Source organism: Gorilla gorilla, chromosome 17 (assembly GCF_029281585.2).
Source record: "Gorilla gorilla gorilla isolate KB3781 chromosome 17, NHGRI_mGorGor1-v2.1_pri, whole genome shotgun sequence".
In the NCBI taxonomy this organism is placed as follows: domain Eukaryota; kingdom Metazoa; phylum Chordata; class Mammalia; order Primates; family Hominidae; genus Gorilla; species Gorilla gorilla.
Window position 1 is genome coordinate 78,716,884 of NC_073241.2, and position 12,752 is coordinate 78,729,635.

The 12,752-nt window shown below is 39.2% G+C and overlaps 1 protein-coding gene across 9 annotated transcripts in view; it reads right to left on the minus strand.

The window, feature by feature from the left end:
• DYM (dymeclin) overlaps positions 1-12,752 on the minus strand; it is a 410,032-nt gene that overhangs the window by 382,623 nt on the left and 14,657 nt on the right. For 3 of the 9 annotated variants that reach the window (XM_063699214.1, XM_063699213.1, XM_063699215.1), the window contains exon 2: positions 383-591. The exons of 5 other annotated variants lie outside the window; for them this stretch is intronic. The gene's annotated coding sequence lies outside the window, so the exon portion shown is untranslated. Of the gene's footprint in view, positions 1-382; positions 592-2,938; positions 3,008-12,752 lie in introns of those variants that run through there. One more of the 9 variants, XM_031003622.2, reaches the window with a different exon arrangement.

Below are 12,752 nucleotides of genomic sequence, written 5' to 3' on the forward strand. Positions count from 1 at the left end.
CTCATTAATCTGTCTATGCCCACTGTCTAGACTAGCATGTAAAAAATTCCCTAAACAGTGTGTTGAAGGAACAAGGGAGTGAATAAATAATTAGTATCCACGAGGCTCTTCAAAAGTCAGTATTGGTTGTTCTCAGTCACTAAGGGAAGAAAACTAGTTACAAATATGAATCACTGTCTCCCTTAAATCACACTTAACATAGATTTAGATCATGTTTTATCTTGATTTGTTCAGAAAAGTTCTCCCATTGAATAATAAAATGGTGATAAGATAAATAATACATTATACTATTTTTAAATTACCATCACAATGAAAGGAAACTACATGGGCTCAGGGACCATAGGCGGCTCAGGTCAGGTGAGAATGTGTATTAGTGACTCACTTTCTTCCTCATGTCCCTTCTCATTCCACAAAGGCACTGAAGCCACGGTCAGAATTTGGAAGCTGGACTGAGCTGCTTATTCTGAGAGCAAGATGCTTCCCCGATGATGCACATGGACAGCTGGGTCTTCTGAATCTGAGATAGAAATACTGATCTGGCTCCTCATCGCCTGCCGCTGAAGCTGAGGCTAGCCACTACTTTCATCCTTCCTGCAAGGGGACAGGGGCTCCAATAACTCAATTCAACTTCAACTGAATAATAATTCAGCTTCAATTAAGCCTCTATATTAAGACAGCTAATCATAAGGTTTAATTTCTTAAAGTAGGGCTTGTTAAGCCCAATTAGAAAATGCTATAAAAGAAATATCCTGAAGGCCAGGCGCGGTGGCTCACGCCTGTAATCCCAGCACTTTGGGAGGCCAAGGCGGGCAGATCACCTGAGGTGATCTACTCAAAATACAAAATTAGTCTGGCATGGTGGTGCGTGCCTGTAATCCCAGCTACTAGGGAGGCTGAGACAGGAGAATCACTTGAACCCACAAGGTGGAGGTTACAGTGAGCCAAGATCACACCATTGCACTCCAGCCTGGGCGACAAGAGCAAGACTGTCTCAAAAAAAAAAAAAAGAAAGAAAGAAAGAAAGAAATTCTCTGAAATATATAAATTCCTAACTTACAATAGTATTTTAAGCTATCAAAATTATAAGGGGACATAATACACTAGTGAAAATGAATGAAACAGAGCTAAATGGATACATCTCAAAAATATAAAATGTTTAAAAAAAAAGCAAGCTACCTAATAGATATGGTATGCTTTCATTTATAAGATTTTAAAACTGGCAAAAAATATTATGGATTTATTCATAGCTAGTACCAGCATTAAAACTTTTTTTTCTTTTTTTTTTTTTTTTTTAAGAAACAGGGCCTCACTCTGTTGCTGAGTACAATGCTGGAGTACAGTGGCGTGATTATAGCTCATTGTAACCTCAAACTCCTGGGCTCAAGGGATCCTCATGCCTCAGCCTCCTAAGTAGCTGGAACTACAGGTACATGCCACCAAAGCCCAGCTAATATTCTGTATTTGGTAGAGATGGGGTCTCACTGTGTTGCCCAGGCTGGTCTCGAACTCTTTCTGCCTTGGCTTCAACCACAGTGCTGACATTACAAGCGTGAGCTACTGAGCCTGGCCAAGAGGAAATAATTTAACTAGAAATCTATAGCTTTTCAAGCTACCAATTAAGTTTGAAAGTAGAATAAAAACATTTTCTGATTTGCCGAGATTCAAAAGACCTCCCAGGAACCTATAAGGAAGCTACAAGATGTACTCCTTCCACATGAGGGAACAAGCCAAGGAAAAGGAAGAAATTCAAGAAACAGGGGATCCAACACAGGGCAGTGGTATAGAGAATCACAGCCATGCAGCAGGCTGGAACAAGAGTCAAAACAGCTCCCGGATCAACCAGGAGAAGAAAGCATAGAACTGACGGTTCACTTGATGCGTCTAACCTTATTCTGTGGAATGTTACAATACTGTAGGAGAATTTGGAAGCAATGAATAATAGTTATATGGAGAATAAAGTAAATAATTTCGTATAGACTACAAACTTTGGGAAAAACAAGTTATTCAAGAAAGGTCATGTAATCATAGTATACGACTAAATTCAACAGTAATCAACATTTATATAATCACTATGATATAAATACTAAATATTTAACCAAAAATTGTGAGTTAACTCTACTGAGAAGATTCCAGAAGAAGCAGCAGGATTGGTGGTCTACGAGTGCTAAACCTTCATCTTCCATAATAGGTAGTGCTCAATAGAAAATACGTAAAGTTAGTAAATCAAAAAACAGTAAAAATTTATTAGTTATAAATAAGGAAGTAGGGCCAGGTGTGGTATTATCCCAACATTTTGGGAGGCCGAGGCAGGTGGATCACTTAAGGCCAGAAGTTCGAGACTAACCTGGTCAACATAGTGAAAACCCGTCCCTACTAAAAATACAAAAATTAGCTGGGCATGGTGGAGCATGCCCATCATCCCAGCTCCTCAGGAGGCTAAGGCACGAGAATCACCTGAACCTGGGAAGTGGAGATTGCAGTGAGCCGAGATTGTGCCACTGTAATCCAGCCTGGGCGACACAGTGAAACTCTGTCTCAAATTAAATAAATAAGGAGGTAAATAGCAAAAAGCAACAGCTTATAGATTTTAAAATGGTGGCCAGGCGCAGTCGCTCACACCTGTAATTCCAGCACTCTGAGAGGCCAAGGCGGATGGGTCACCTGAGGACAGGAGTTTGAGACCAGCCTGACCAATATGATGAAACCCTGTCTCTATTAAAAATACAAAAATTAGGCTGGGCACGGTGGCTCACGCCTATAATCCCAACACTTTGGGAGGCCAAGACGGGCAGACCATGAGGTCAGGAGATCGAGACCATCCTGGCCAACATGGTGAAACCCTGTCTCTACTAAAATACAAAAAAAATTAGCCAGGTGTGGTGGCAAGCGCCTGTAGTCCCAGCTACTAGGGAGACTGAGGCAGGGGAATCACTTGAACCTGGGAGGTGGAGGTTGCAGTGAGCTGAGATCTTGCCACTACACTCCAGCCTGGGCAACAGAGCAAGACTCCATCTGAAAAAAAAAATACAAAAATTAGCTGGGCATGGTGGCAGGTACCTGTAATCCCACCTACTTGGGAGGCTGAGACAGGAGAATCACTTGAACCCGGGAGGCGGAGGTTGCAGTGAGCCAAGATTGCACCATTGCATTCCAGCCTGGGCAACAAGAGCAAAACTCCATCTCAAAAAAACAAAAAAAAAGAAAAAGAAAGTGGCCACCCCTGTGGAAAAGGACTCTAGAGTGGGGAAGGTGGTAGAGCAGTTTTTTATATTAAGTCTGTCATATTAGTTGACTTTTCAAAATCACGTCCATATACTACTTTGATTAAAAATAAAATATTTTCTGGCTAGGCACAGTGGATCACGCCTGTAATCACAGCAACTCGGGAGGCTGAGGCAGGAGGATCACTTGAGGACAGGGGTTAGATACCAGCCTGGGCAATATAGCAATACCCTGTCTCTAAAAAAAATTTTTTTAATTAGCCAGGTGTGGTGGTGCATGGAGATTTCAACAACAACAACAAAAAAAGCACAACCCATAAAAGAAAAAAATGTATAAACTGAGCTTCATCAAATTAAAAACTTTTGGGCCAGGTGTGGTAGCTCATGCCTATAATCCCAGCACTTTAGGAAGCCAAGGCAGGCGGATCACTTGAGGGCAGGAGTTCAAGACCAGTCTGGCCAATGTGGTAAAACCTCATCTCTACTAAAAATACAAAAATTAGCACAGCATGGTGGTGTGCGCCTATAATCCCAGCTACTAGGGAGACTAAGGCACGAGAATCACTTGAACCCAGGAGGCGGAGGTTTCAGTGAGCCGAGATCATGCCACTGCACTACAGTCTGGGGAACAGAGCATGACTCCATCTCAAAAAAAAAAAAAAGAAGTGAAATGAAGGACAGCAATGTATATGTGAACTGAAAATACAACAGACAGGCAGAAAGAATTAGGAATACTTTGTTATTATAAGGTATTGCGCAATCTGTGAAGTGGTGATGTTGTTACTGTATTATTTAACAGCAATCTTGGATTGCTTGTAAATGTAGATTACAAACTCTAGGGTAAACACTAAAACAGTAAAAAAAAAAAAAAAAGTATAACTGATATGCTAAGAAAAGAGAAATCTAATCTCATAAAATGCTCAATTAAAACCACAAGGCCGGGCACAGTGGCTCATGCCTGTAATCCCACCACTTAGGGAGGCTGAGGCGGGTGGATCACCTGAGGTCAGGAGTTAGAGACCAGCCTGGCCAACATAGTGAAACCCCATCTCTACTAAAAATACAAAAAATTAGCCAGGTGAAGTGTCAGGCGTCTGTAATCTCAGCTACTCAGGAGATTGACGCAGGAAAATCCCTTGAACCCTGGAGGTGGAGCTTGCAGTGAACCGAGATCGTGCCATTGCACTCCAGCCTGGGCAACAAGAACAACACTCCATCTCAAAAAAAACAAAAACAAACAAACAAAAAAGAATCTACATGTCCCAGAGAGGTGCCAACAAATCAGACTAATAGGTACTTTCTTTCACAACCACTAGGATTGTTTTTACATATTGTTACTTCATCGTCCATATTAAACATGATGAGATAATAGGATCTCATATTCTAGTTACTCGGTGTCCTATTATAGAATGTTCTTTCACTTAGACTAGTTTTCCAAAATAAATTTATTTACTTATTTTAGAGATAGGGTCTCACTCTGTCACCCACACTAGAGTGCAGTGGCATGAACATAATTCACTGTAGCTTCAAACTCCTGAATTCAAGCAATCCTTCTGCCTTAGCCTTCTGAGTAGGTGGGATTACAGACACATGCCATCACACCCTGCTAACTTTTTTAAATTTTTTGTAGAGATGGGCGTCTTGCTATGTTGCTGAGGCTAATCTCAATCTCCTGGCCTCAAGAGACCCTCTTGCCTAGGCTTCCCAAAGCACTGGAATTAGAGGTATGAGCCACCTCTCCCAGCTACCCAATAAATTATTTCTTTCAGATTTTATTCAAAATTGAACTTTTTCAATAAAAGCAAAATAAGTAATGTTCTTGGGTCCTCTGGGATTCTGCATTAATTTCATTAACTCTGAGGAGTATACAATAGATTTTGTCTTCCACCACCTCCTTAAGGATATTGCTAGTTCCTTTTTAGCCAAAGCTTTCAAATTATTTTTATTTGTCCAATAATCCCTGTGACCCTGAATATGCCTCAATAAAACATATGTTTAAACAAACGAGTAAAAAAGACCTTGACTACTTGTTTACAGTGTGCTATTTATCAGGGGACTAATGCTAATTAGCAGTTAGGATTGTAGGTCTAATATTAGTGTACTGAATAAGCACCTCTAACTGTATGGATGAAAGTGGGTTAGTTCAAAGAGTGTTGGTTTGCTGACAGCAATTTAAATATGGGTCCTCCTGGCTCTACCATGTACTCAATTTTCCTTCTCTGTGCTTCATTAAAATTAACAGGATAAAAATGACACCAGATCAAAAGAAATGAGAATCATAACAATTTGTTCTCAGTTAAATAGGCCAGTATCTTACTTTTTTTGTGTGGTAACTTAAAAGCAAGCAATTTTACTCTAGGAGTTTAAGTACATGAATGCTGAATTTTCAAAAGAACAAAATTTGATTTTGGAATCAACCTCCTCCTCCCACCAGGTGAAGCAACAATGAGAAACAATACTATCAAAGAGTCTACTAACAAAATTTGTCAGATGTTTCTGTTTACTTTATGTTCTTTTTGTATCAGTAATATTCATGGTACAAAATACAAAAGCTTCAAAGGATAGACAGTGAAAATCTCCTTCCCATCCCATCTTCTAACCACCTTCTCAACTCAGAGAAAACATTCACAGTTTCTTGGGCATCATTCCACAGACATTCTGTTTATATACAAACATATGTTCAACCTCTTTTTAAACAAACCATAGCATATGACATATTCCTCTCTACTCTGCTATTCCCACTCATCAATATATAGAAGTCATTATATATCCATATACGAAGCACTTCATTCCTTTTTACAATTGTGTAACATTCCATTTTATAATTCCTCAAATACCATATTGATGGACTTTAGGTAGTCTACATCTTTTGCTATTACAAATCATTCTCCAAGTAATAAAAAATAAATGTCATTCTCCAACAAGATATATACATTACTTATATCTTATACTATCACTTACATAAGCATATAAAATATTTCACACACGTATGAGTAGACAGATATGATAAATCCAGAGAAATAGAATTGCTGGGTCAAAGGGTATATGCATCTGTAATTTTGATAGATACTGCCTGGCTGCCTTCTACAGAGGTTGTACCAACTTGGATTCTCACCAGCAACGCCTATTTCTCTACTCCACAGCCACCACTGTTTAATCAAACTTTCTGATCCTTGCCAACTTAGATTTTTTTAAAAAAGCAGTTTTTCAATACAATTTTATTTTGCATCTCTCTTGCCGTGAATAAGACCATTACCTGTTCATATCCTATGACTGTTTTCTATTGGTTTATAGGAAATAAACTTTATTTTCAAAGCGGCTAGGATAGACCACAAAATTAAGTCTTAAATCAAACACCTGTACACCTGTAATCCCAGCACTTTGGGAGACAGAGCAGGAGGATTGCTTGAGCCCAGGAGTACGAGGCCAGCCTGGGCAAGAGCCCATCTATACAAAAAATTTAAAAACTAGCTGGGCATGGTGGCACAAGCCTGTGGTCCCAGCTACTCAGAAGGATCGCTTGAGCCCAGGAGTTCGACGCTGCAGTGAGCCACGTCTACACCACTGCACTGTGCAACAGAGCAAGACTTTGTATCAAAAATAAAATTAATAAATCAAAATAACTGCTCAGTCCAAGAACACTATGAAATCTTTCTAAAACAGTATGAATAAAGCCTACAAGCATATCAGGAGAGACACTGAACAGAACGTTAACAAAAAAAATCGAGACAGCCAATTGAGTAAAGAGTACAGTGCCTCCTTCCCCGTTTTTTCTCACCAAACCCTAGAAATAATATAAATCATATTTTTTAAATAGCCAGTGATTACACAGCCATGCTCAAAAAATAACAGGGGGCCAGAAGCTGTGAAGAATCCCCATAAAGTAGAAAATAGCTGGAGATGGGCTAAAAAGGGAAATAGCATCCCAGAGCAGGCTCAAGGGCCTTCAAGGGCACCATCCCAAAGAGTGTGAACAGGAACTCCGGCACAAAACCGGAAAGGCCAGAAAAAGGCCCACAAGCAACTAACAGAAGCTTGGCTAGTGCACCTGGGCAGACACCCCTGCCTAAGCCCTCACTCCCACAGGAAGCAACAACAGGGCGCTACCTGCTAGGAACAGAGTGAAGGCAACACCCTGGGCACCTGGAGTATACAGGAGGAACAAGTTCAGACATAGTAAGACCAGTAGCCACTGAGGCACTCTTGCCAGAAAGATCCACCTGCTCCCCCACAGAAAGCAAAGTAGAAAACTGAGCCCCAACGGCATCTCTTCTGCAATGATTCCTGCCAAGGATTCCAAACACACACGCACAATCGCCTGCTCCCAATTTATTTGGAACTCTCAAGACCCTTATCAATGAAAACTAGAGTAAAGTAGAAAACACTATTGGATAATCTCCAAAGAGTCCTACTGCCTTTGCCCTCACTGGGCATCATTAGACTCCCTTGGCTTCCAGCTCTTCTTTCTCTAAATCTGTCAGTAACTGATCCCATCTCCTGGCTTTTCTAGTGGCTTCCATGATACTACTTTCAAATTTCTCCTTCTAGACCCAACCTCTGGCCAGGAAGCCAGTTCTATTGATATCTCTAAAATATTTAAGACTTTTTTTAACTCAAGGGTAATATATATAATATAATCGGTAAGTTTGTTGGTAACAATGATCCTTATGTAACTCTATGCTAGAAATGAGAAGTAGGCTATTGCTGATGCTTTTAGTAGTAAACCTTTCAAAGGACCTATCTTCAATGCAATGTAGTCAAGAACTCAATCTTAACATGTGCAAAACTGATTCTATCATTCCTCCCTGTTACCCCTTAAAACTCTCCACTACTCCCCTAAAGCTGCAATTATGTAAAAGCTGCCTTGAAATGTTATTTTGCTGTAGTACATATAACATATCTCCCCAGGTAGATTATTCCTGAGAGGCATGAATCAGGCCTTACACTTCTTCCTTATCCCTAATCAATCTCCAGCATACTGCTAAAGAGAAATTACTCAAAAAATACTTGCTGAAATAGCCAAGGTCTCACAGCTAATAAATATATGAAAAGATCTTCAGACTAAATTCTGAGTACAATATGCTAATTAAAACAATAATATATCATTTTTACCCATCAAACTAGTAAACATTAAAAAATACTTGGTAACAGGCCAGGAACTGTGGCTCATGCCTGTAATTCCAGCACTTTGGGAGGCTAAGGTACAAGGATTTCCAGAAGCTGAGTTCAAGACCAGCCTTGACAACAAAGCAAAACTCTGTCTCTAAAAAAATTTACAAATTAGCCAGGCAACATGGCTAATAAGCCTGTAGTCCCAGCTACTCAGAAGGCTGAGGCAGGAGGATCACCTGAAATCCAGGATTCTGAAGTTGCAGTGAGCTATTATACAATCATGTCACTGTACTTCAGCCTGGGCAACAGAGGGAGACTCTGTCACCAATACATAAATAAATAAATAAATAAATAAAACATGATATGCTCAATATTTTATATTTGTGAAATATTTGATAAATACATAACGTCAATCTCCTCTTTTATGTGTACTGACTATCTCTTGATTTGATGTGCCTTAAATGGAAAGTAAACATTGGTGGGTCTGAAAATCCATGATAACCAAATTCTGTTCTAACACCCTCAAAATGTGTAAATGATGCCCTAATGCCCTTTGTCCCTTCTCAGGCTGATAATCCACAAATTCTACACTATATTCCAGAATCACTTTCCTCCGAAATATACATATACTATTATATATGATATATAATATAGTATATGATATATAATATAGCATATTATATATGCTATATTTAATATATATTTAGGAGTAAAGTGATTATATATTATATATTTATATATTATATATAAATATATAATATAATATCATATCATATCATATATTATATAATATAATATGTATTATATATAATATAATATATATTATATTATTATATATAATATATATTATATATATTGTGTGTACAAATACACATATATGCCCCACTTGTACCTCAGAGACTTTAAGGAGAAACCTGAAACAGGAGATCAGAGAAATAATGGGCAATAATCACCAGCCAAAGGACAGAGTAAATGCCACAGGTGCCACGAGTCCACAAGTAATAGAACATTCTCTGAAAGGCAACTAGGTTCCAAGTGCTATATTAAGTAGAGTTGGGTATTCCCCGCCCAATGAAACAAAAGCAATGGAAAGAAAGATATAAACCCACAAAGATCAGATCAAGGGAAGTGTGGAAGATGGGAAGGTGACAGAGGAGTGTACCTGAACCAGCCGACCTGAGGAAGCCCCAAAAGGAGTTCCTGCCAAGGGGGACACCAACAAGAAGGAAGGCAATTCACCCCATGGAGCCGTGGGAAGGCTAAAGAGCGAGAGACAGGGCACTGGGGAAGATGGGGCAAGGTGCAGGGCTAAAGTCTGGGGGTCTCTCTCCCCAGGAAGAGACTATTATGCGTGCTCCCCAGAGAAATACGACTAGAGAGACCAACACCAAGGTTGGGGAGGGTAATAAGGTGGAAAATGAAGAAAACAAGAGAATGAAGACAAAGTCAACTTGCTACAGCTCCACAGTGAGTTTCCCTGCCTCCAAGGCAGGAGACTGAAGGATTCCTCTCAAGAGAAACTGAATAGGAACCTAGGGAAAAGATACAGAAATTTAGGAACTGCCAGGCCAATTTAAAAAATAGATCGTCACCTCATAGCAATGCCCACCACTCAACAAAATCTACTTACACAAAGAGCTTCCAATCAGTTTTTGGGTAGTCTCAACTTTAAATAAGAATGGACAGTCAAAAATGATTAGACTTGTGAGTAAAGCCTCCAGCATGAAATATAGAAACCAAAACAGCCCGGGCATGGTGACTGACTCCTAGAATCCCAGCGCTTTGGGAAGCCAAGGCAAGAGAATCACTTGAGCCCAGGACTTGGAGATCAACCTGGGCAACATAGAGACATTTTTAACGCCTCTACAAAAAAATAAACAAATTAGCCAGACATGGTGGTGCACGCCTATAGTCCCTGCTACTTGGGAGGCTGAGGTGAGAGGATTGCCTGAGCCTGAGAGGTCAAGGCTGCAGTGAGCTGTGATCGTGCCACCACACTCCAGCCTGGGCAACAGAGGGAGATCCTGTCTCAAAAATGAAAAAAAGAAACTGAAACAAACTAAAGAAAGGAATCATAGAAAACAGATGATTCTAAGAAAAAATTAAAAACTAAAATATCTTTAGATAGATAATAATGAAAACAGTAACAATAATAATACCAAACATTTATTTAGCACCTACTATGTCCCCAGTCACCATCTTAACTGTTTCACACATACTAACTGATTTTACACTCACCACAAACTATGGCGTGGTACTTTTTTTTCTCATTGCCTAAATCATAAATTGGCAAATTACAGCCCAAGGGCTAAATCCTATGTGCTGCCTGAAGAATGATTTTTACTTTTTTTTTTTTTTTCAGACAGGGTCTTGCTCTGTCACCCAGGGTGGAGTGCAGTGGAGTAATCTCAGCTCACTGCAACCTTTGCCTCCCGGGTTCAAGCGATCCTCTCATCTCAGCCTCCCTAGTAGCTGGGACTACAGGCATGCACCACCTGGCTAATTTTTGTATTTTCAGGTTTCACCATGTTGGGCAGGCTGGTCTCAAACTCCTGACCTCAGGTGATCTGCCCACATTAGCCTCCCAAAATGCCGGGATTACAGGCATAAGCCACTGCGCCCAACCTGATTTTTACATTTTTAAATCGTTGAAAAAAATCAAAAGAATATTTTGTGACATGTGTAAATTATATGAAAAGAAAATTTCAGTGTCAATAAAGTCTTATTAGAATACAGCCATGCTCATTTGTTTACATATGGTCTATAGCTGTTTTCCTGATACAACAGCAGACTTGGGTAGTTGCTACAGAGACCATATTTGGTGCCCTCATCCCTTTATACTCTCAGTGCACCACAAATCTCAATGACATGGTTTATGCAACAGCATTTCAAGTGTCATGAGTATTGCCATACTATAACTATTTTACCAGTGACTATCACATCAAAAAAACAGAAGTACTCTGATGTCACACTTGTAAGTCACAGTGGACTGTAGATTGTTTAAATCTAGTTAGATGTCAAAGTACTTTATTATGTAAAAGCATCACGAAGCTGTGCCAGCAAAATACAATATAGGAAGTATTACTAGACTAAGCACTCATCACAGTATCCCGATATGCCCTGACACACAGCATTCACTCCCAACTCATGAGAGCAATGAGCAGGAAAATGGGCAAATGTAAAACAAGATATACCTCCTCAGAGCAGAATGTCTTGCCAAAAATTAAAAATGGAAATAGGGCTGCAACCGAAGTAAATTTCCAAATGGCTCATTTGTTAAGCAAGCAAGGAAAGTATTTACCAATGGTGAGTTAATTAAATTGTGTTTGATTACAGCAGCCAAAGAATTGTGTCCAGAGAAAATAAATATCTTTAACATCCTACTCTTTCCATGAAAACAGTGGCTCGAAGTACAGTATGTATGAAACAATTACAGCTATGAATATTTTCCAAAAAATCAAGAAAATACTAATTCAGCACAATCTGAAGTAGAATCTGCTAAGATGTGTAACAACTGATGGTGGTAAAAATATGTACGAAGCAGAAAAAGGCTTAGCTGGACAAAATTTACAAGCCTTGTGAAATGTAAGGTGTTTAAAGCTTATGGCTATTAATCATATTCTCAATCAGCAGGTACTCTGCAGAAAACATCTGAATCTATCATGTGTTATTGAACCGTAATGTCAAAGGTAAATTTCATTTGTTCTCATGACATTTTTGTCAGAAATAGAAGCTAAATATCCTGACGCGTCCTGCCACGAAACAATACAATGGCTTAACAATGGCAGAGTTTTACTGAAATGTTTCAAGCTCCAGGCTGAGACAAATTTTTCTGAATGAAAAGAATGACCCTCAACCACTATTGTTGCTGCAGACTTGATATATGTTAATGAATTCAGCCTAAAGTTAGAAGGACAACAGGGTCTACATGCAAAACCTATATTGAGACAGTCATTTCAAGGACAACTAACATTGCCTAAGTCACAAGTCATGTCAAGATGCTTCATGCACTTCCTATGCTGTCAAAAATTAAAATAAGAAGATCTCTACTGCCACACAAATATGCAGCAGACATATTTTCCAAAATCAAATATTTCCAGCAGTATTTTTTCATACCTCAATGCAAGTAAAAACGAACATTCCACATTTCAAAAACCATTTAACTGTGCAATGAGGAGCTTCTACCTAATCTTCAATTGGAAGTGATTAGTCTGCAGTGTAATGATTTGCTAAACATTAAGTATCAAGAAAAGAGTCTAAAAGAATTCTGTAAATGTCATCCAAGCAATGAATATGCTCTATTAAAACCATATGTTCACAGACTATTAGCAGTATTTGGCAGTATCTAAGAAGACATTTTCAAAGATGAAATACATGAAATCTCATTACAAATCAGCATTAATAGGTGGACATTTATAA